We start from the raw sequence: 21,561 nt of genomic DNA on the forward strand, positions 1-21,561 counted from the left end.
CTGGTACCGAGAGAGGCTTTCCGTGGCGCTTTCCAATGCCTCGGATGGATGGATGGATGGATAAAGAGCTGGAGCTATTCTTGAATTGGTATCTATCATCGCCACCAAGAAATGACAGGGCCCAGCAGTTCTACCTGCAAATCCACCTACCTACATGCAATCGCCACCACATTGCGCAGCCACTGAAAAGGAACCAAGCAATAGTAGAAGTGTATGGTGAAGGATCAGCTCATTGGATGTTTTAGTGTCGGCAAATACAAGGTAACTTATACTCTAACTCTTATACCTACCTTGATTTTTTTATCCTTAGTCACACAACCTCTTAGGGTCCTTCCCATTCTAAAGTGATTACCGAGTGTCTTTATTGAAAGAACATTTAAAGCTCAGTGTTTGAGCAGAACTGAGTAATACAGTAAATAATGCTTGCTGAAAATAATTTCTCTATTAAAACTGCTTATTAAAATTTTATTGCCAACTTCTAAAGTGAAAGTCCTCAAAACTGAGGCTTATGAAGTTTGCTTAGTAAATGATGACAGTGCAGTCTGTTGAAAATCAACCAAAGGCGAGCTATTGTCTTATAACCACATCGAGTTGTGTTCTACTGCAGTAAGAGTTGAGAACTAATACTATTGAAGGTTACATGTTCATACTTGTTAAGGCCTTGTTTCTTTAGTATATTGAAATTGTGTTTAGTATGCTCTGCTACAGTGGTCATGATTAAGGGCCCCTCTCCAATCAAAGTAGTTTCTACTATTCTTGCTATTCAAGTGAAATTCTGTACAATACTGGGTTCCTCTTGTGTATTGAAAGTGACCGTTAATGGTGTAACAGGAGCAACAGTTTGTCTATTGTGCTCATGCTAGATAACGATACATAGAAAGTCCACTTAAAACAATTTCTTTGTTCAAAAGACAGTGAGGAGTAATCTGTTGGTTAATTCCATTTAATTTTCATTTTAAGTAGAAAGGTGCTTAGTAGCGAAAGACTTAATCTACGCAGAGTAACTAAATTTGCTGTGGACCATATCCATATTTCATGTCAGATAGGAATTTGTTTGACGAGTAATATTAAATCTGTGTCCAATTTACGATTCTACAGTCTTCAAGGTAATAGTGTGTTTTGTTATCTGTTATATTTATGCAAATGGTTTGTTCTGATTTGGTAGCTCCAGCCTTAACGTGAACGTGCTGTATTCAGGTGCCAGAGTTCATTGCACTCGCGTGTGGCGAAGTATAGGTTGTGTTTGTCCCGTGAAGTTACTCACACCTATTTTGTTGAACAAGAATGTCAATCGTTCTCTTGCCTAATTAGGCTGGCGACCGTTTTCTTTATTCTTTGAACAGTGTAGATCGGTAAGATATTGTTTGTTACTGTTTAAATATTTACGTAATTTTGTGTTTCACTTCCGATAAACCACCTCCGTTAGGTACAACACGGTCAACATATCAAAATTCCTGTCAGAGGGTAACACTGCTCTGCTTCTTATTACTATAATTGCTTGAATAAAAATAATTTCATTATACGAACTGCGTCCAGTTTTGAGGTTATGGTATAACAGTAGGTGTATTTGACAGAAGTGTTATACGTGGCTTTTCCGGGACAGGACTGTTTGCTCTTCTGGGGCATAGCACGTAATATACCAAATTTGGTATGATTGCACACGCTACGTACAACCGGTTGCAGTGTTACAAGCAGCCTGTGTCGGCAGCTTCGGCAGCATTTGGTCTGGACTGGGGACACGCCACGACGCTGCAGGAACAGTCTGTGTGCGCCTCGCGCCGCCCTGTACCACGTGTGGGGCAGTCGCCAACGGCACTCTTAAACCTGAACTCCAGAAAGTAAGTTGCTTATACACGAACGCTACTGAAGAAGACATGAGATAATGTTTTCCTAGCAGAATATATGAATCAAAATCAACTGACAAAGTATTGGCGCATTTGTGGACGTCACGGACACACGCACTCTGAGAATAGAGATTGGCCAATGGCGAGTGTCTCAGAAACAGCCACTCAGCAGCGATCCGGTAACATTCTCGCTCGCCACCCTGTCGTGACACGGGAATATTACTATCCGTGAGTTCAGCAGCGCAATTCGCCTGGAAGAGCTGAACAAACTGGCACTCGCGACCCCACTGCGTGGTTCGGCCTCTGCCAGCCCGACTGCCGTCCCTCCACTCCTGAGGGCGTGGAGCGGCTCCCACTCCCTCCCTCCCTCCCGCAGCACGTCTCTGCGCTCGGCGTCCCGGGCAGTTTCCCCGTCGGCGCTATGCGACGCGGCGTTTTACCGCGGGGGAAAATGCGCGGTTTGCCGGCAGGGGAAGCTGTCAGGGCGTAGGCGGGAGCGCGCGCATTTCCCGCCGCGGGCAAATTGTTGGTACGAAGCGCTGTCCCACAGGACACTTTCTCCCGGCAGAAAACGCGCGGATTTTCGGTGGCAGAACCGACTGTCAGTCTGCTGTGTGGGGCGGGACAGGGTGGACGACGACGTCGTTTGGCTGTCGCTGTGCGCACTTCCGGCTCTGAAACTATACGGCTGCTTGAGCAAGAAGAGGAGGAGGACACCAACATTTTCGACGAAGAAATGGCTGCAAAGAAGAGAGGAGAGTCTCTCACCTAGAAATGTTGCCAGTTTTAGAGTGTGGTGATTTCGACAATTACCTAAGAATGGATGGAGAAACTTACCAGCACTTGCTCCCCCTTCGTGAGCCCTTTACTACAAAGACGGGAGACACAGATGGGGAGAGCTGCGGCACCGCATGAGAAATCAGCACCAACATTAAGGTACTTAGCTACTGGCCCTACATACCGTCATCTGCACCACTGTGTTGCTATTTCACAACTGGGTCTCTCGAAAATTATGCCACATACTTGTGCCGCAATTTTCTATGCTTTCATAAATGAACACATGGAGGTAGGTTGTAAATTAAAAAAAAAGGTTGACGTTATATGTAGCTGTGTTTTTCCTTCCTATGTTACAGGTCCCAAGGTCTCAAGAGGGATGGATTTACAATGCAAAAGAGTTCCGAAATGTCTTGATCATATCGACGGCGCGAACACGTGCGCATTAATCGTCCCTCCTCCTGGAGAGTGGTAACTACAATGGCTACTGCAACATGGTGCTGCTTGCAACAGTAAACGCAAATTACGAGTTCACTATGGAGGCTTTGGAACCAATGACGGGATACCTGATGGTGGCGTTGTGCGAAACACAGTATTTTGCAACAAACCGAAGAAAAGTAAGTTAAGAATACCGTGTGAATCTTGTGTCATAGGTCACAAACTGCCGTATGTTTTTGCAGGAGAGATGCCTTCTGCGTAAGGCACGATTTTATTGATCCCTATAGTCTCAAGGTACTAAATTCTGAGAAGGTGGTTAGCTATTATCCCCAATCCCGTTGTCGAAGAACTGTGGAGAACGTGTTTCCGACTCTCTCTTCCACATTCCAGTCCTTTAAAAATTGATAAGAAAATATGCAGAATGCGGTGCCTGCCTGCTGTGTACTCTGTAACTACTTACGACGAAGATGCGGCCAGCTCTACGCACCACCAAGCACGTTTTACGCACAAAACCCGGAGGAAGGTGCTTCTGCTGAAGTAGAGGTACCAAGTTCTGAATATTGCCACGATTGGATGTGGGGAGCAGTCCCTTCAGGAAAACTAATAACAGAGTAGTCTACGCCTAATCTTGCCGTTATTGCACTGGAAATGACAAAATTCTACCGTCGTTGTAGACTGGACGTGAAAATTTACACTACTCTTTAATCGTGTCATTTGAACCTCAAGTAAAGAAGTTTGTAAGTGACAGCGTCAGTCGTCCATTCTTTCGTAACAAAGGATGCTATTAACGCCCAAGCACGACTGCGGCAAATTTTTTGCACAAAAAGCCACACAGAACTCGAGGCGTTTCGGAGAGATCCCTTGTGCTTTGCTTTGTCAGCACGCCATGGACTTCTCACGCAAATTTTAACACAAGAACAGCCAAACAAAGCACTGCAGCGTTGCATAGTACAAAAAAAGTGTTGTGTCTGATAGCTCCACTTTCATCAGCTAATCTCGAAGCAGGAGACGTGACGTCACAGATGAAAAGAGAAATATGCAATATTTGATTTCACGAAGCAAAACATCACCACAAAACTTCGAGAATCCGCCTGCTGCTAATCCAGCCTTCGCCTCAGTCTAACCGAGGTGCAGGGGAGCGCACCAGGTCTCTCGCTCACCACAGCGTTAGTTCCATAAAATTGTGAAAATACCGAAATGAAGAAGGTTGTATACATAGAAGAATCCTGGAGAGACTAGAACGTATCAGATAGATTATATAATGGTAAGACAGAGATTTAGGAACCATGTTTTATATTGTAAGACATTTCCAGGAGCAGATATGGACTCTGACCGCAAGCTATTGGTTATGAACTGTAGATTAAAAACTGAAGAAACCGCAAAAAGGTGGGAATTTAAGGAGATGCGACCTGGATAAACTGACTAAACCAGACGTTGTACAGAGTTTCAGGGAGAGCGTAAGGGAACAATTGACAGGAATAGGGCAAAGATATACAGTAGAAGAAGAATGGGTAGCTCTCAGGGATGAAGTAGTGAAGGCATCAGAGAACCAAGCAGGTAAAAAGACTAGGGTTAGTGGAAATCCTTGGGTAACAGAAGAAATATTGAATTTAATTGATGAAAGGAGAAAATATAAAATGCAGTAAATGAAGCAGGCAAAAAGGAATACAAATGTCTCAAAAATGAGATCGACAGGAAGTGCAAAATGGCTAAGCAGGGATGGCTAGAGGACAAATGTAAGGATGTAGAGGCCTGTCTCACTAGGGGTAAGATAGATACTGCCTACAGGACAGTTAAAGAGACCTTTGGAGAGAAGAAAACCACTTGTATGAACATCAAGAGCTCAGATGAAAACCCAGTTCTAAGCAAAGAGGTGAAAGCAGGAAGGTGGAAGGAGTATATAGAGGGTCTATACGTACTTAAGGACAATATTCTGGAAATAGAAGAGAATGTAGATGAAGACGAAATGGGAGATACAATACTGCGTGAAGAGTTTGACAGAGCACTGAAAGACCTAAGTTGAAACAAGGCCCCGGGAGTAGACAACATTCCATTTGAACTATTGACAGCCTTGGGAGAGCCAGTCTTGACAAAACTCTACCATCTGGTGAGCAAGATGTATGAGACAGGCGAAATACCGTCAGACTTCAAGAAGAATATAATAATTCCAATTCCAAAGAAAGCAGGTGTTAACAGATGTGAAAATTACCGAACTATCAGGTTTAAGTCACAGCTGCAAAATACTAACGCGAATTCTTTACAGACGAATGGAAAAACTGGTAGAGGCCGACCTCGGGGAAGATCAGTTTGGATTCCGTAGAAATGTTGCAACACGTGAGGCAATACTGACCTTATGACTTATTTTAGAAGCTAGATTAAGAAAAGGCAAACCTACGTTTCTAGCATTTGTAGACTTAGAGAAAGTCTTTGACAATGTTGGCTGGTATACACTCTCTCAAATTCTAAATGTGGCAGGGGTAAAATACAGGGAGCGAAAGGCTATTTACAATTTATACAGAAATCAGATGGCTCTTATAGTCGAGGGGCATGAAAGGGAATCAGTGGTTGGGAAAGGAGTGAGACAGGGTTGTAGCCTCTCCTCGATGTTATTCAGTCTGTATATTGAGCAAGCAGTAAAGGAAACAAACGGAAAATTCGGAGTAGGTATTAGAATCCATGGAGAATAAACAAAATCTTTGAGGTTCGCCGATGACATAGTAAATCTGTCAGAGACAGCAATGGCTTTGGAAGAGCAGTTGAATGGAATGGACAGTGTCTTGAAAGGAGGATATAAGATGAACATCAACAAAAGCAAAATGAGGATAATGGAATGTAGTCGAATAAGTTGGGTGATGCTGAGGGAATTAGATTAGGAAATGAGACAAAGTAGTAAAGGAGTTTTGCGATTTGGGGAGAAAAATAACTGATGAATGTCGAAGTAGAGAGGAAAGCGTTTCTGAAGAAAAGAGATTTGTTAATATCGAGTATAGATTTAAATGCCAGGAAGTCGTTTCTCAAAGTATTTGTATGGAGTGTAGCCATGTATGGAAGTGAAACGTGGACGATACATAGTTTAGTCAAGAATAGAAGCTTTCGAAGTGTGGTGCTACAGAAGAATGCTGAAGATTAGATGGGTAGATCACATAACTAATGAGGAGGTATTGAATAGATTTGGGGAGAAGAGGAGTTTGTGGTACAACTTGACCAGAAGAAGGGATCGGTTGGTAGGACATGTTCTGAGGCATCGAGGTATCACAAATTTAGTATTGGTGGGCAGCGTGGAGAGTAAAAATCGTAGAGGGACACCAAGAGATGAATACACTAAGCAGATTCAGAAGGATGTAGGGTGCAGTAGGTACTGGCAGATGAAGAAGCTTGCACAGGATAGGGTAGCATGGAGAGCTCCATCAAACCAGTCGCAGGACTGAAGACCACAACAACAACAAACTGAAATGAACGCAAGTGCTGCGTTTCATCGCCACAACCATGTCGGGATGACGTCACGGGTTCTGATTCGCAAGTCGATTACAGGACACGCAATGCCGACACACGAAATAGCGCCCGACGACTGGTTGCTTTATAAATGAGTTAACGCGTGTGATATCCTACGTTACGCATGTATGAGAGGAGTTTGGGAACGGTTTGAAATTATTCTTAACATGTGTTCGATGTGGACAAGTGCTCTCATTCTGAAACACAGTTGGATTACAGTGTGGCTAGTTGACACAAAAGGAAGTTTCTCGCGCGACTAAATGTTCGACAAGCCAATCTCCCAGTGCGCGCGCATGTTTATGTGCGTGTGTGTATGTGTATGTGTATGTGTGTGGGTGTGGGGCGGGGTGACATTAGGGGAAATTATCTCAAGTGTTTGAAATGTTGTCTGAAGTTGGTTCCGGGTCGCTAACTGCCATCATTCTGAACTACTGGGTGAATGACGACCATGTATTTCAGAACTGTGAGTTACGTCACCGAGACACGCCAAGTTCCCAGCTGTGATACATCCCATTCTCTTAGCAATCACGGAGACCACAAGAAGAACTGCACCACAAGATGATTATTTCTACACCAAGCCAGGTATTTCCATCGCAGCTCTTCAACATATATCAGAACAACCACCAGATTTCATAAAACCATACTCAACATTAAGTTCAATAAACTATGTTTGGCTTCTAAAATTGTACCTAACTATATAACAATAACTGTAAACAACATGTCACCAGCAGCACAGCAGACAAAACGTAAAGCAGAAATCATGTGAATAAAGCAAGAAATCCGGTCTCTGTATTCCAAAAAACTGACTCTGAATATTGAATTATACAGATTGCATATAGAACTAGCTAATCACATAACACACCCACCATTTTTTGATGAACTAATGTACAGGGTTAGAGCATACACAGATACCATAATAGGCAGGAAACAGACAATCCAACAAAAGAAACACACAAAAATGTTAAATCACACAAACACCCACCATTCCCACCACCGATACAACAAACACACCTTTCACAAAGGAGTGATTAATCTAACAGACATAAAATTATCTGAACAAGAAAGCAGCCTACTTCAAAAGGGTCCCAAACATAACATTAACACAGTGGTGTCACACAGGACAGTAGAAAATATAACAGAAGCTGAAAACATCATAAAGCAACAAGAAAGACTAAACACACCTGTATTCAATGCAAACCTAACAAGAGAACTAATTGCTGAGGAAATAAACATAATCAAAGAGAACAAAACCACCATAAAAGAAAACACTAGGACTCCTGAAGAAAAAGTCTACAGAAAACTACAGAATAAATTAACACAAGAAAATGCCATCATCACAAAATCTGACAAAGGTAATTCAATAGTAGTCATAAACAAACAGGAATACATTCACAACATATTAGAACTCATCCAAAGCAACAACATCACAGAATTAACCAGTGACCCAACAAACCGATACCAAAGTGAGTTACAGAAAACCATGAGAAACATAGAAACAATTTTCACAGAAACACAGATTAAAAAAATGATACAGTAAAATCCCAAGGCCCCCACCCTAAAATCATTGCCTTAAGTTCACAAACCCAGAATACCCATATGTCTTAATAAACTTCAATAAAGCCACAAAATACCACTTCACCAAACACACTCTGCTACAGACAATATACAAATACACTGACAAAAGAAGTCTTAGACAAAGTAAGAAATGAAAACATACCAAACACAGCAACATTGGTTTCATTTGATATAATTTCAATGTACACACACACCCCAACAGAAGAAACCATCAACATAATAGAAAGAAACCTCCAACTGCAAGGAAACATACCCACAACAAACATACAAGAAATATTAGCCATACTCCAGCTCATCACAGAACAAAACTACTTCACATTCAAAGACAGATTTTACTCTCAACAAGATGGACTACCCATGGGATCCCCAATCAGTGGCCTCCTACCTGACATTTTCCTCAGTCAGATGGAAAAACTAATCTTTGACAAAATAGTAATACCAAAACAGTACAAAATAATATATTGGTACAGATACATAGATGACATAATTTGCTTAATAGATGAACCACTGTCTCGCATAAAAGAACTTCATGATAAACTCCATCCACCCACAAATACAATTCACCATAGAAACACAAACAGATGAAAAACTTCATTTCTTAGATCTCACTATACACAAGAGAAACAACAAACATGAATTCACAATCTACAGAAAACCCACACCCACCAGCACCGTTATTCATAACCAATCCAATCACCCCATACCTCACAAACAAGCCAGCTTCAGATATTTACTTCACAGGCTGAACAAAATACCCACAAACAAGCATGACTACACACAAGAACTGAACACGATAAAGCAAATTGCAAAGGAGAATGGATATGACGCAAAGAGAGTAGACAAAATAAACCAGAAAATACAGAAACAAACAGCACATAACCATCAAACACACACATCACCCAACAAATCAGCAGGCAGTAAGCAACAAATGGCACCTAATGACTTGCAACAACAAGGTCACACACAGGGTGGGTAATATACTAAAGAAACAATGACTCAACATAGCATACAGAACCAAAAACACAATACAGAGCAGACTCTGAAGAAATATCACCAACACTGACAAATACAGCCAGTCCGGCATCTACCAACTTACTTGAAACTGCTGTCAATATGTATATGTGGGCCAAACATGCAGGACCTTCAGAACCAGATATAATGAACACCTCAGAGCACTGAAAAGCAATAGCACACACTCAACATTTGCAGACCACCTGGTAGCACACAACCACCACCCAACAACTGACCTTCACATCCTAAAAACTAGCAGCAGCCTACACCAAAAATGAGCTACAGAAGAAAACTACCACATCCAAAAATCAACAGCCCAAGGAAGCAAAGTACTCAATGAATACACATCACTGTGCAACAAAACCCTCTTCGCTACAATAGAAGAACTATACAAGTAACACACACACACACACACACACACACACACACACACACACACACACACACCACTAACGCCAAATGTAATTGAAGCTCGCGCGCCTCACCCAGCAGAACACGCTACGAAACAAATGAACGCCACACAGCCACAACAACACGTAATGGCAGCGAAAACTCCGCCCATGTTTTGACAAACTGCATTGCCACGCGAACAAAGGCACAGAAGTAAGCCTATTTACTTCTCCAACAATACAGGGAAACGTACCACAACTTCGAAACTGTAAGTTACGGAAAGAAAACGCGATACAGTCTTATTTCCGTTCGTAAATGCATAACAAACAAAAAATCGTAACACAACACACAAATGTAATACTTACTAATGTAAATCCACCCGATGATGGAGGTTTAAACCTTCGAAACGCGTCGTGGAAAAAATAAAACGGTGACTGGTAACAGTGAACTTGTTGTTTCATTTAATGTCAGCAACAGTCACGGTAAAGCCTAACCTAAAAATGTTCGCATTTAAAATAAATTACGTTTTGCTGTTTGCAGATGACAAGTTGTATATTATGTAGCAGAACAGCTGCCAAAATAAGTGGACAATAATATCATGTAACGCATGTTACTCATGATTACACCCACTTTTCGCCAATTAAGTTATAAATGCAACTTTTACATAATGTTGTAAACGACACAAATGTTAATATGTCAAGAACAAATTTACAGTTAAAAAGAGACATAGAACCCACTGACGATAGCACAAAAGTGCTGAAACATGCATGTGTGAAACAAAGAAGAAAGGTGTCTTGCATAAGGCGGAATTTCTCATCCCATTTTCTTAGCAAGCACGGAGACGACAAGAAGAGCTGCACCACAAGATGATTATGTGATACTTTCCTTACTGCGTGTCAGGTTATACCTCTTAATCAGTACATTACAACATTTTAGATGTTTAAAGCCGGCCGAAGTAACCGAAATACGGAAGCTATAATTAACGAGTTCCCGTTATCAGCTTTCGTAACTAGGGCGCCATTATTCTCCAGTTTACAATTAAAACTTTTCACGGTTCTATAACGTAATGCTTTGATTGAGCGACAGACAATTCATTTCCTAAGATTTCACAGAATTCTTAGCCTAACCGCGTTTGAACATTCTTTGGCGTTTTGGTACACTCCAAACCTAATTTAAGGCCTGCTATGAAATTGTCTACCACGTGTGGTTCTTTAATCGCAGGTGCGATATTGAATTTCAGCCCTTTGGACAGTAACTGGGTCTTAGCTGTTGGAAATATAAGTTTTACTAATAACACGTTCACAGAACGTGGGTTTAAAACTTTATTGTTCGAACATCCTTGTTGGTTACCTCTGATAACACCCTTACACAAATTTGACGCTTTTTCGCATGACTTGCAGCGTGTTTCTTCTTTCTGTTTACCAATGAAATCATTGGCCAGCGCCCAAAAATCATCTATTCGATAATTTTAAGACTTCGAATAGTGCATCAATATTTCAAGATACAACAAGTAAGCTTTCTCGTTTAACCCATCTTTCTTTGTATACAATTCCGCAATTCTGTTATTGAGGATCTGAGCTATGAATTTCTTTTTGAAAGTAGGCGATTTGTAATATAATTTTCCTACATAATTGCGAGTACTAGCATGGCCATTTAATTTATTAATAAGTGTAAACAGAATAACGTGACCCCGAAGCTTGTCAGCGGATATTCGATGCCGCAAAACACAATCTTTCTTTCCGTTGAACGGACAGCACGGCTCTTATCAGAGACCCACCTGAGAAGAAATTCGCATGTTCTAGGTCAAAATGCGAGTAGATTTTTGTTTTGTAGAACATCTTCACATCCCCCCCCCCCCCCTCCCCTGGGCGCCCCCCCCCCCCCCACAGAGACAAAACGCGACGTTGTTAAGGCGGTAATGAACGGAAGAATTTCGGAACACTGACTGCTTCTAGCAGGAAAGAGAGGCGGTGAGCCCCACACAGCGTATCCCAGACCGACTCGTGTTCACGGTCGGTGCAGCAGTGTCCGCAGTCCGTGGTTAGCGTCCCAGGTTCGATTCCCGACAGAGCCGCCAATTTCCTTCTCTCGGGGTCTGGGTGTTTGCGCCGCCCCCGTAACTTCGGGTCATCTCACCGCCGAGCAGATGGGCCAAGTCGAGTGAAACGGGACGGCTTTCTCCTACCGGCCGAGCAACCCCGGGAGCAAATCTCCCGGCCAACACCGCCACCTCATTCTGTGTCCATGGCTCCGCAGCTCAGTCGGTAGAAACTAAACTCTTGTAGGACCACTCGTGTGTGTGTGAGTGTGTGTGTGTCCGCGCCAGTCCACAGACAACTTTTACTATATATCTAAACAGGAACGAAAAATTTATACAATTACTGTTGTCAAATTATGCCAACATGTACACTTCTGTATGATTTATACAAGCTGAAGGAAACGTTCTTCTGCCTGAAAACTTCCTGTGGCGTACACATTTTACGCCCCAGTGTTTTCCGTATCAGCGTGAAACATCTTTCAAACGATATGAACCACACAAAATGTACCGCCATGAATGTACCTGTATACCCTCATGTGCATAACCGTAATACGTTATAGTGCTCTTTTCCAACACACTTCTCAACTATGAATCAAATCTAAACATAAGCACCACAAAATTAATGTCTTGATGGGGCATGCAGTAAAACTAAGTAACCACCTACAGATTCAAACCTCACACGACTTTGCGGAATATGGAGGGAGGTACTTTTTGTTCACCGAAGCCGTTCTTCGCTGCGCCGTGACGTCAGTCTCGCTGCTGCCCCCCCCCCCCCCTTCCTGCCACTGTGTTTCTCACTGCAGCCGGTTTCCACCAGCCTCGCCGCGTGACGTCACCCGCTGACCCTGGACTGGCGACCCGCAGTTGTCTGCACTGCGCGGACGCCCGCTTCCTGCCCACAAGCCGCTGTTCCGCAGCGCCAGCGCGTCTCCTCGAAGCTTCCAGGCTTGCAGCGAAATGACGACGACGAGAAAAATCGAGAAACTGCGGCCAATAAAGACGCCTTACCGAGGATCACCCTACCCACGCGCCATTCGTGGGCGGAAGAGGAACCTAAATTTTCCCTGTCTGTTCCCTTGTGCTGCGCCGAGTACGCTGGCCGGAACTTATTTTATGGCGGCTGTTTTTTGCAGTAACCCTTATATATTTGCGCTGCTCACTTTCAGCGGTTCCCAGTAAGTGGCTGTTGTCTGCGCTCTGATTCGCTGATGCAGAGGAGACTGACCGGTCGCCGTATTCGGTTTTACACTGGTGCCACATTTAGTGGCTTTGTACTGAAGAAAGAGCAAGGAAAAAAAATCCCTCGAAATCCCTTAGTTAAATATACGAATTCTTACAATCTAACCGCGCAAAATATCGCTATATGACGTCATCCCCGCACTCTGCAATTACTTTAGGTTCAAATACCAAGTTTAATTTCTGACGCTTCAAACTAAGCACAGTAAGAAACTAACTACAGTAAGGTCCGCACTGTGGATCACCACACAAAAACTGCCAAGAGTGGACGCCATCGTTTTCTTTAGTCCTGTCTGAAATATATCGGTCGAGAAAAGTCACGTTAATAAATCTTTGCGTGAGCTTATAAAAAACTGCACCGTTCATCATGTAATGAATATATTTTTAAAGCACCTACATGAAAGAGGCTACAAAGATGGTAGTAATTCCTCTTTTAGCCAATTTAGAGACTAACCGTCCATAGATATATTTTTCATGTTCTACGTCCATCTAGGTGGTAACTATTATTTGCATATTTTTATGTAAAGAAGTAAAAAAGAGGAAATAATTTGTACACGCGGTAAGTATAAAGAAATACGCAATACTAATTTCTGTAGGAGAAAAAGAAAGAGAAACAGGTGTTTGAAACTCATAGATAAGGAGACAAAAATCCCTGACTTGCCGGTCATCTTGTTTCCTTGGAGTTGGCAAAATTTACACGACAGAAGAAAGAAGGCATGAAGGTCGGGGACATATTTTGATAAAATGTAAGCAGAACGACATTTGCTATCAGCAGATTTGCCCAAGTATTACGCATTTTAATCGTCAATAAAAGAGACGAAAATTCATTGTATCTGGTGTGCAACTCAGAGACAAGCAAAGGTCCTGCAGTGCTTTAGAGAACGTTACTTCACCTACTGTGGCATTTCGTAACTTGTACTACGAATTTTACGTACGGAAAGGAATGACGCTTCAGTGATACTGTAAGTGAACTAAGGGTAGGTAGGGCGTGAATTACAAGTTAATGAACAGCAACACTGACAGCTCACCATACACTAGGTATTTACGCGTTAAAACGCACTTGTGTATAAGTTTCTCAGCATTATTTTGAAAGAAGAATAAAGCCACTGATGCAGTGGTTTCCGTACTTGGCTCTCCACATAACGAACTTCAACATCCAATTTTAGAATTCAAACACACTCGACGTATTAACGATACCTGCGTCTTTGTATACGTCAGTTACACGCGGAACTGCATCGTTTACATGTACGTACATAATTAACTTGTGTACCACAGAGGAGTAATATGGGTTCAGTAGAAGTAGGCATATACTCATCATTTACGTACATTATCTTTCATTGCTTACGGAAAGATTCGCGACTAAGGTACACAGTGTATGTACTGGGATTAAAGTCGGCACGTGAAGTGTAAGCAAGCGTGTTCAGAAAGTACCAGATTCTGTGAATTAAATATTAGGCGCTGCAGTGATTCATTGTTAGGGCACAGAAGTACTTTGATGGTTAACATTTCGCGGGTGTTCCTGGAGGCACATTACGTGTACAGATATTACGTACGTTATTGAAATAATTCGTAAATGCAATGTTGTCAACCAGACTAAGAATTTAAAGACTTCTTGGCCTTGTGTAAAATGAGCAAGGGGATCGAGATCATGAGTTGGACTGCTCAGCACCGTACTGGTGCAGAAACTAAAGACGACGGGTAAAAGGCGAGACAGAGGGCTACCATGAACGATTCACTCGTTTCCAGAATTCGAATTTTTCCGCAATATTAGATGTACGAATATGATTGCATGCCATTACGAATTCAGCGCCTTGCCAAAATGCCGACAAGGCAAGGGAAGACTTTTCGTGTGTTGTAACATGCGAGGTATTTGACCAAATGTGGCAGGTGCAAAAAACCGTGTAAGGCGTGGGTGGGGGGGGGGGGGGGGGGGGGGGGGCTGAACGAGATTTATGTACGCAGTCCACACAAGTCAACAGCACGCAAAAGCCACGAACTCTGAACACCGCAGCAAAGTATGTGGAAGACAGTGCGTCGGCGGTTACACTCCAAACCGTACCGTCTGGATCCCTTACAACAATTAAAAGCGGACTGTTACGGCCGGCGCCTCCACATTTGCGCCACATTGCAGGGATCAATTGAGGATGGACATTTCGCCCCCACGCTGATATTCAGCGACAAAGCAACTAACACTTTACTGAAAAAGTTTATCTCCGCAATGTGAGAGTGTGCCGTACTGAAAAACCTCAGGTAATTTCGGCGCATGAAGGAGATTCGCCGAGGGTTAATGTATCCTGTGCTGTGTGACAGGCGAAGCTGAATGGGCCGTTTTAATACTGAGAGACAACTGTGCCGGATACATCTTACCTCGATATGTTACAGTTGTGGTTGTTTGGACTACTCATTCCTTCAGGGAGCATCGATGTTTGTTGCTACCTAAACGACGAAATTTCGCATCGCTGGATTGGCCGTAGGCGGTTAACGCAAGTACTGATCAGCTTGTAAAAGCAGTTAACAAGGGATGTTTGAAAATCTGAAGCTGGTCACGGGTTTGTGTAATTAAACTGTGTGTGTGTATCGTAATTGCGGTTGTCTCCTATATTTAAGTCATAATGTTTATAATTGTACTACAGCCCTGTTTCTCTTAATGTTTATTTTCGAAAATCTAGCGATTAAAATAGGGTTTCATTGCACTGTGGCTGACTCAAATGAACTTGAAATATTAGCAGAAGACCACTCGATCACTGATTACACAAAATAGAGGCCATACTGGATGTTACCGAGAACTCGCGCCACAGGTATGTATGCACGATGATCTTCAGAGCCATTTTGTATCTTTTTAGACCACTCGGCCAATGGGCTTGCGAAAATTTGAAAGGGCGCGAAACACAGCAACGTAACCGTGAGACGCAGTACAAAAAACAGACAGAAAAACACCGCGGGCGGGAGAGCGCGGTCTGTACTCGTCCGGAGAGTGCGGGCTGCCGCGGGGCGCCGTGCTGGCCGGCCGGCTGCACAGGTGTGGACCTGCCTCCACACTAGGGACAAGCGGGCCCAGCACTGAACCTGCCGATTCCAACTGTGCGTCACCAAAACGGACATACAACACTCTTCGAAAGCTAACATGCGTGAAATACGTGCCACACAAAAATTGTTACTGTAGCATTCCGTTTCTTTGGCTCCGCTGAGTGACAACCATACTGTAACCTGACAACCTGTACCAGAACTCTGGCCAAGCAACGGATCACTTTTCCACCACAACACTCTTTACAGAAAATAATATAGCAGCCACGCGTTCTGTTGTATCCGTGAGTGTGTGTGTGACGTCACGCAGCAAACCATTACGCCACGGGTCAATGTCGACGGCCGCTATCAGCAGCTGCGAGCTGCTCCAGTTTAGGCAGCCGCCTGTACTAAAAATACGGGTACTGGCAGAGCCTTGATGCTTTGAGAAAAGTGAAACACACGACGGAAGTCTGAGAAAACTGCAGATTTCTTCACTGATTAACTACTAAATGGTTTATGACCACATGGGCCACCAAGGTGACAGCGAAATTTTCACGAACTTTTTTTTTTCTCCGTCTGAGACATTCAAGTAGCGGGTGCTTGTAAGTAAAATGAAGCTACTGACCCAAGTCGACTGTGGTCTGTGAGTATGGTAAGGCAGCGAAACACTGTAGACATGCTAATGCGTTAACGCGAAACCAGTTGGCGCCGGAGGAAATCAATTCCAATACCAGGTGCGAATCTGTCACTGTGCAACACCTCGCGGAAGTCTCCGGTGCTCATACTGAACAAGTTCAGCAAGTGGCGGTTAATAATATCGACATTCTGCCTTTCTCACTTGTTTGTCCCTTCCTGTGCACGTTCCGTTCCCAATCCATTACATATGGGAACATTCCTTCCAGTGTAAATAGGTTCCGCAAGGGCGCATTAGCACACCAAGTTTCGCCGCCATACAGCAGTCACAGCCCACGATGGACCTCAGAGTGGCTCAACTTGGAGACTACAAGCAGCCAGTGGTAGGGCACGGCTACCCTCAGCCACGTGTCAGGGCGACACCTCGCCGCCGTCTCCACGCTGAGTCACGTTTACTGCCGGCCCAAGTATCCTGTGAGACACCACAATGTGAAATTTTATGCGGCTATCACATTTTACTGGTGGACAGAACACCTAATGAATTGAAAGCACCCGGAAACACTGCGCACATTCCCAAGTCACGAGTGACCTTACTCCCTTATTATTGGATATCTATGTGTGACCTAAAGAGCTGATTCCACACAATCGCGACCTTTTTAGGAAACACTTTTGGCTGCCGCTGCTGTTCATCCGTGAACGCCACAGTTTTCTACAATTCAGCAAATCTTATCTCGCTACACACGATACGCTTTGAACAGGTCTTTAATACGGCGTGCATCAATTGCGTTGTATATTTTGTGATAGGCGAGTATAAATACGAAAACCACCACACACAGTTCCATGTCACGAAAGTGAAGGGCATTTAGAGCACCGATTCCGGGTTGCTTTTTATACATAAAATTCGCGCAACTTTTATCAAATCATCGTGTCCCTCACGTGTGACGACAGTCACTTTTCCGTGACGTCACGCGTTCTTTGCTTGCAGTGGATGAGGGGGAGCACACTGAACAGTCGTGTTGATCTACCTGTTTCCGGAGATAAAATTGTCAATTTTATGGTTTTGGTATTCAAATTTGCGTTTTACGACGATGTGCAGTCTAACTGACACATGGCATTTCTGAACTCTTCAAGACGGGTCGTCTTCAGTACTTTGTCACGCCGAAGTGTCTGCAAATGCGACGTCAGTGGCCACCAACGATTACGAAACTGACTTACCATGAATAACGGGTAAGGCTTCTGTAACAGTATCTGGCTAAACGAAATAATGTTTACTGTTGGTTACTGTCAAACATAATTAGAAAATGCCCCCACAAATGTTATAATTTTGACGTGATTCAACCCTCTGACGGAAACTAACAACAAATCTACCTTGACTCTCGCAACTGTTGCACTGGAAATGGCACAAATTAAATCTAGATTCTGCCGCCGTTAGTGCCTGCACATAGAAATCTACACTGCACTTTAATGGTGTAATTTGAACGTGAAATGAAGAAGCTGGTAAGTGACGGCGTCAGAATCACCGACCTTCATCCTTCCCTCACATAATACACGACTGAAGCGCAGGCCGCACACAACACGGCGCGCCTCACAGATCGCTGACGCGTTCCTTTGTCGACACACCGGGCTCTCTCATCATAATCAGACAAATAGTAACACGAGAACAGCCCAACAAAACGATGCAGCGTTGTAGAGTGCTAAAAAAAATTTCATGAGCACATCACAAACGAGGAGACGTGACAGAGCGATAAAAAATACGAAATGTTTATTTCGTGAAGCACAAACATTACGATAAATTCTCAAGAATTCGCCAACTACTACGCAGATGGTCGCCTGTTTGTAATGAGGGTGTTGGGGAAAGCTACAGATTGCTCGTTGACCATAACCTTAATTCCAGAAAATTGTGAAGATACTGAAATGAACGCGAGTGCTGCGTCTCATCGCCACAAGCGTGTCGGCGTCACGCCACGAGTTGTGATTCGCGAATGGACTTCAGGATCCGCAACGCCCACGCACGAAACAGCTTCCGACGTCTGATTACTTTGCGGACGAGTTTACGTGTGTAACATCTGACGTTAAGCATGTAAGCGAGATAAAAGTTTACAAACGGTTTGAAATTGTTCTTAATGTGTGTTCGAAAGCAAGTGCTCATTCTGAAATACTGAGTAAGCACAGTCTGCTTAATTTGCGCTGCTTTTTAAATAAAAGCCCGTTTATCGCGCGTCTAAATTTTTGACACGTCATGTCTACTGATCTGTGGGCCGTACGACGATGTAATTTTTGCAGATACGCTACGGGGTGTGGGGATACTGTCTGTAAACTGCGTCGCGAATCGCTAGGTACCGATAAACTACAACGATACGTCTGATGCCTAAGTTGACTCCATGAACAGCGGCAACGTGGCCGGAGTAGGGCGGTAGCGGAAAAATCTCTCCAGTTCTCGTAGTCTTGCGTGCAGTTTCTTGGAAGTCGGTAACTGCCCTCATTCTGAAATACTGTCTGACTAACGTCCGCGTATTTCAGCGCCCTTAGTCACGTTACCTCGCGACGAGCAATGTTTCCAACTGCGGTACTTCTCTTACTGCGTGACTGAATGAGTACATCATGACAACATTTTACATGTCTGAATTCGACCACATTACGCGAAACATTAAAAAATAAATTTCTGCCGCGCCTGCAAGCCGCTACACGCCTTGTCGCACTAAAACTCGCTTACTACAAAGTTCTGCATTTCATGGTTTTCGTAAACTTGCGTCCTACGAACATAATCAAGAACGCGAGGTTTTCATTTCAAATGCCTGTTGTACGTGAATTCCGTGAAAATCTGCACTGGCACATCGAAACACTAGCCGACTGAATGTGACGTTATTTTCCATTCGTTCCACGTTATTCTCGCTCAGGTTTTCATGGACTGGAGCAAGGCCATAAGTAACGACCAATAAATCACTGAACACTCAAGACGGTAATTTAACACACTGTTAGCCACCCCCTTTGTTCGTAGCGGTCGTAATTTTTCAAAGTAAGACAAAGTATTAGACAAGAGCAGTGAGTTACGCGACAAAAACCACACAAAAGCGTGCAGAACATCCGCCGCTCCCATAAATTCCTGCCTTACCTTTCTGAGGTATTCCCGTGGAGACACAAGATACACGAGCTCTGTCTGGGCAGGCAGGACAACGTGGCACGCTGCTTCCCTCCAGGCTGCTGCGTCACAACTGGACCGCACAGACAGCCGGCTGCCCCCCCCCCCCCCCTCAGCGCTGACGTCACGGGGCGGCGTTGCCAGCTCGCGCGGCAGGCGAGGAACGGCTGCAGCAGGGCGTCTACGTCCGTGTCGGCATTGCCGGACCGCCTGCGTCCCATCCACGCCACAGTCAGTTATCTCGAACCACGCTATACAGCTATACAGCTGGCAACAGACACACCCTTCGCCTAGCGCCCCAAAAAACCGGATTTCGTCAACCGATTTCCCAGTACCGCTTTTGGTCAACGCAAAGATGGAACAAAGACGCTGCATTTTGGTCACGGGATGAGGAGAGGTGTGAACACAACATCTTCCGTCATCGTGCTGAGTGCCAGTGACTTACGCGCGAGCTTCGCGATTTGTGTCGATCATTTGCTACTCCAGAAACGACGGACGAGTGTGACAAGTTTTCGTTAAAGAACGTTACAGGGATATCAATGCTGAGATCATCGGTGCCTGGGCTCACGTACTACTGTAACTTAAAATAAGTTACACTGAGCACGACACACATTTACCCTCCACGTGTGGACCAACTGAAATCGTTCTGTGATTTCGTTGATACTGGGTACGGCAAAGTTCTAGGTAGTATTAAAACTAGATGGTTGTCATTGTTGCCAGGAGTTACGAAAGTTCTTGATACGTATGAACCTTTGAAATCTTGTTTTCTATCTCAGAATAGATGTCCCACGTTGCTGAAACAAATTTTCGAGAACCCACAGTCACTTCTTTGGCTTCATTTCACACAATGCCCATTGAAAATGTTTTTAAATTCAATCCAAAAGTTGGAAATAACCACGGTTTCCGCTTGCTTCAAGAAATAATCAATACCATTTCAAGTAACTTGGGAAAGGAAGGTACTTAGTCAAAATACGAGCCTTTTACGAATTCTAAGACACTTTTCTGACTTGTTTGGAAAAGTAGAGTTCTCCACTTCAACCTCTGAAATAATTTCATTGGATAACACAAAAAAAATACTGTTTCTTGGGCTTAACTTTTAAATTTTCTGATCATTCTTAAGACAGTAGACTGATGTGCAACATTTCAGACGAGATAGGATGCGTGAACAACATTGTATCCCAGAAACTTGAGGAATTGGAAAAAGCTAATTTGGAAACATAAGAAACTGTGTGATATATTCCATACACTTAAAAGTACATGTACTTCATGTAAAAATATAGACTCACTTGTGAGTTTTGCTCCTGCTGTACCAGACATAAATAATGTTGTGGAAAGAGTATTTTCAACTGTGAGTTCCCTTTGGAGTGGGGAATGTGTGGTGCTAGATCCACTTCCTTCCCCACAGGTGTTAGTGTGTCTCATATTAGAGGCCAAAACCGAACATAAAATTCTTTGTCAAGTACAGAGTAGAGGTGCTCTTATTCGGTAATTGTACTGTCAAATTATTGGGTTTATAGTGAATTCTTGCAACGGGCCTTTGTCTTCAGAAGTTGACTGTCGAAGGTAGTTGCTCTCTGTCCCAGTGTACTTAAAAACAGAATAAGCAAGCATTCTTCAAAACTATACAATCTATGGATATGGTCAGTGTCTGTATCAAGTAAATCCTACCCCATATTTGGCAGATTGGGTTCCGCATTTGGGGGCTGCATTCAGTTCTTATCCTCCCTTAATAGCGATCAATAAAATTGTAATATGTTGTCTTGTGTATCCAGTACGAGGATATTTCATTCCTTAGCTCATACAACAGCCTGACAGGTGGTGGTTTTCTCGGCTATTTTTCCAGTACCTGAACGAATTTCAGCCACAATCTAAGTTTGTGTGTCTGGTGCGTGCTCAATGAAACGAAAATAACCTCTGTTTGCCTGGTGGCTGTTGGTATTTGAAGTCAGGAACACGTTTCATTCGGAACACCGACTTTGCCATTA

General features: G+C 43.5%; 1 protein-coding gene across 1 annotated transcript in view; it reads right to left on the reverse strand.

The window, feature by feature from the left end:
* The window catches only part of LOC124770903 (BTB/POZ and MATH domain-containing protein 3-like), an 83,692-nt gene extending 64,019 nt beyond the window's left edge, over positions 1–19,673 (reverse strand). The window contains exon 1 of the mRNA XM_047249220.1: positions 19,550–19,673. The gene's annotated coding sequence lies outside the window, so the exon portion shown is untranslated. The remainder of the gene's footprint in view (positions 1–19,549) is intronic.
* Positions 19,674–21,561: the final 1,888 nt, after the last annotated feature.

Source organism: Schistocerca piceifrons, unplaced genomic scaffold, assembly GCF_021461385.2.
Source record: "Schistocerca piceifrons isolate TAMUIC-IGC-003096 unplaced genomic scaffold, iqSchPice1.1 HiC_scaffold_835, whole genome shotgun sequence".
In the NCBI taxonomy this organism is placed as follows: domain Eukaryota; kingdom Metazoa; phylum Arthropoda; class Insecta; order Orthoptera; family Acrididae; genus Schistocerca; species Schistocerca piceifrons.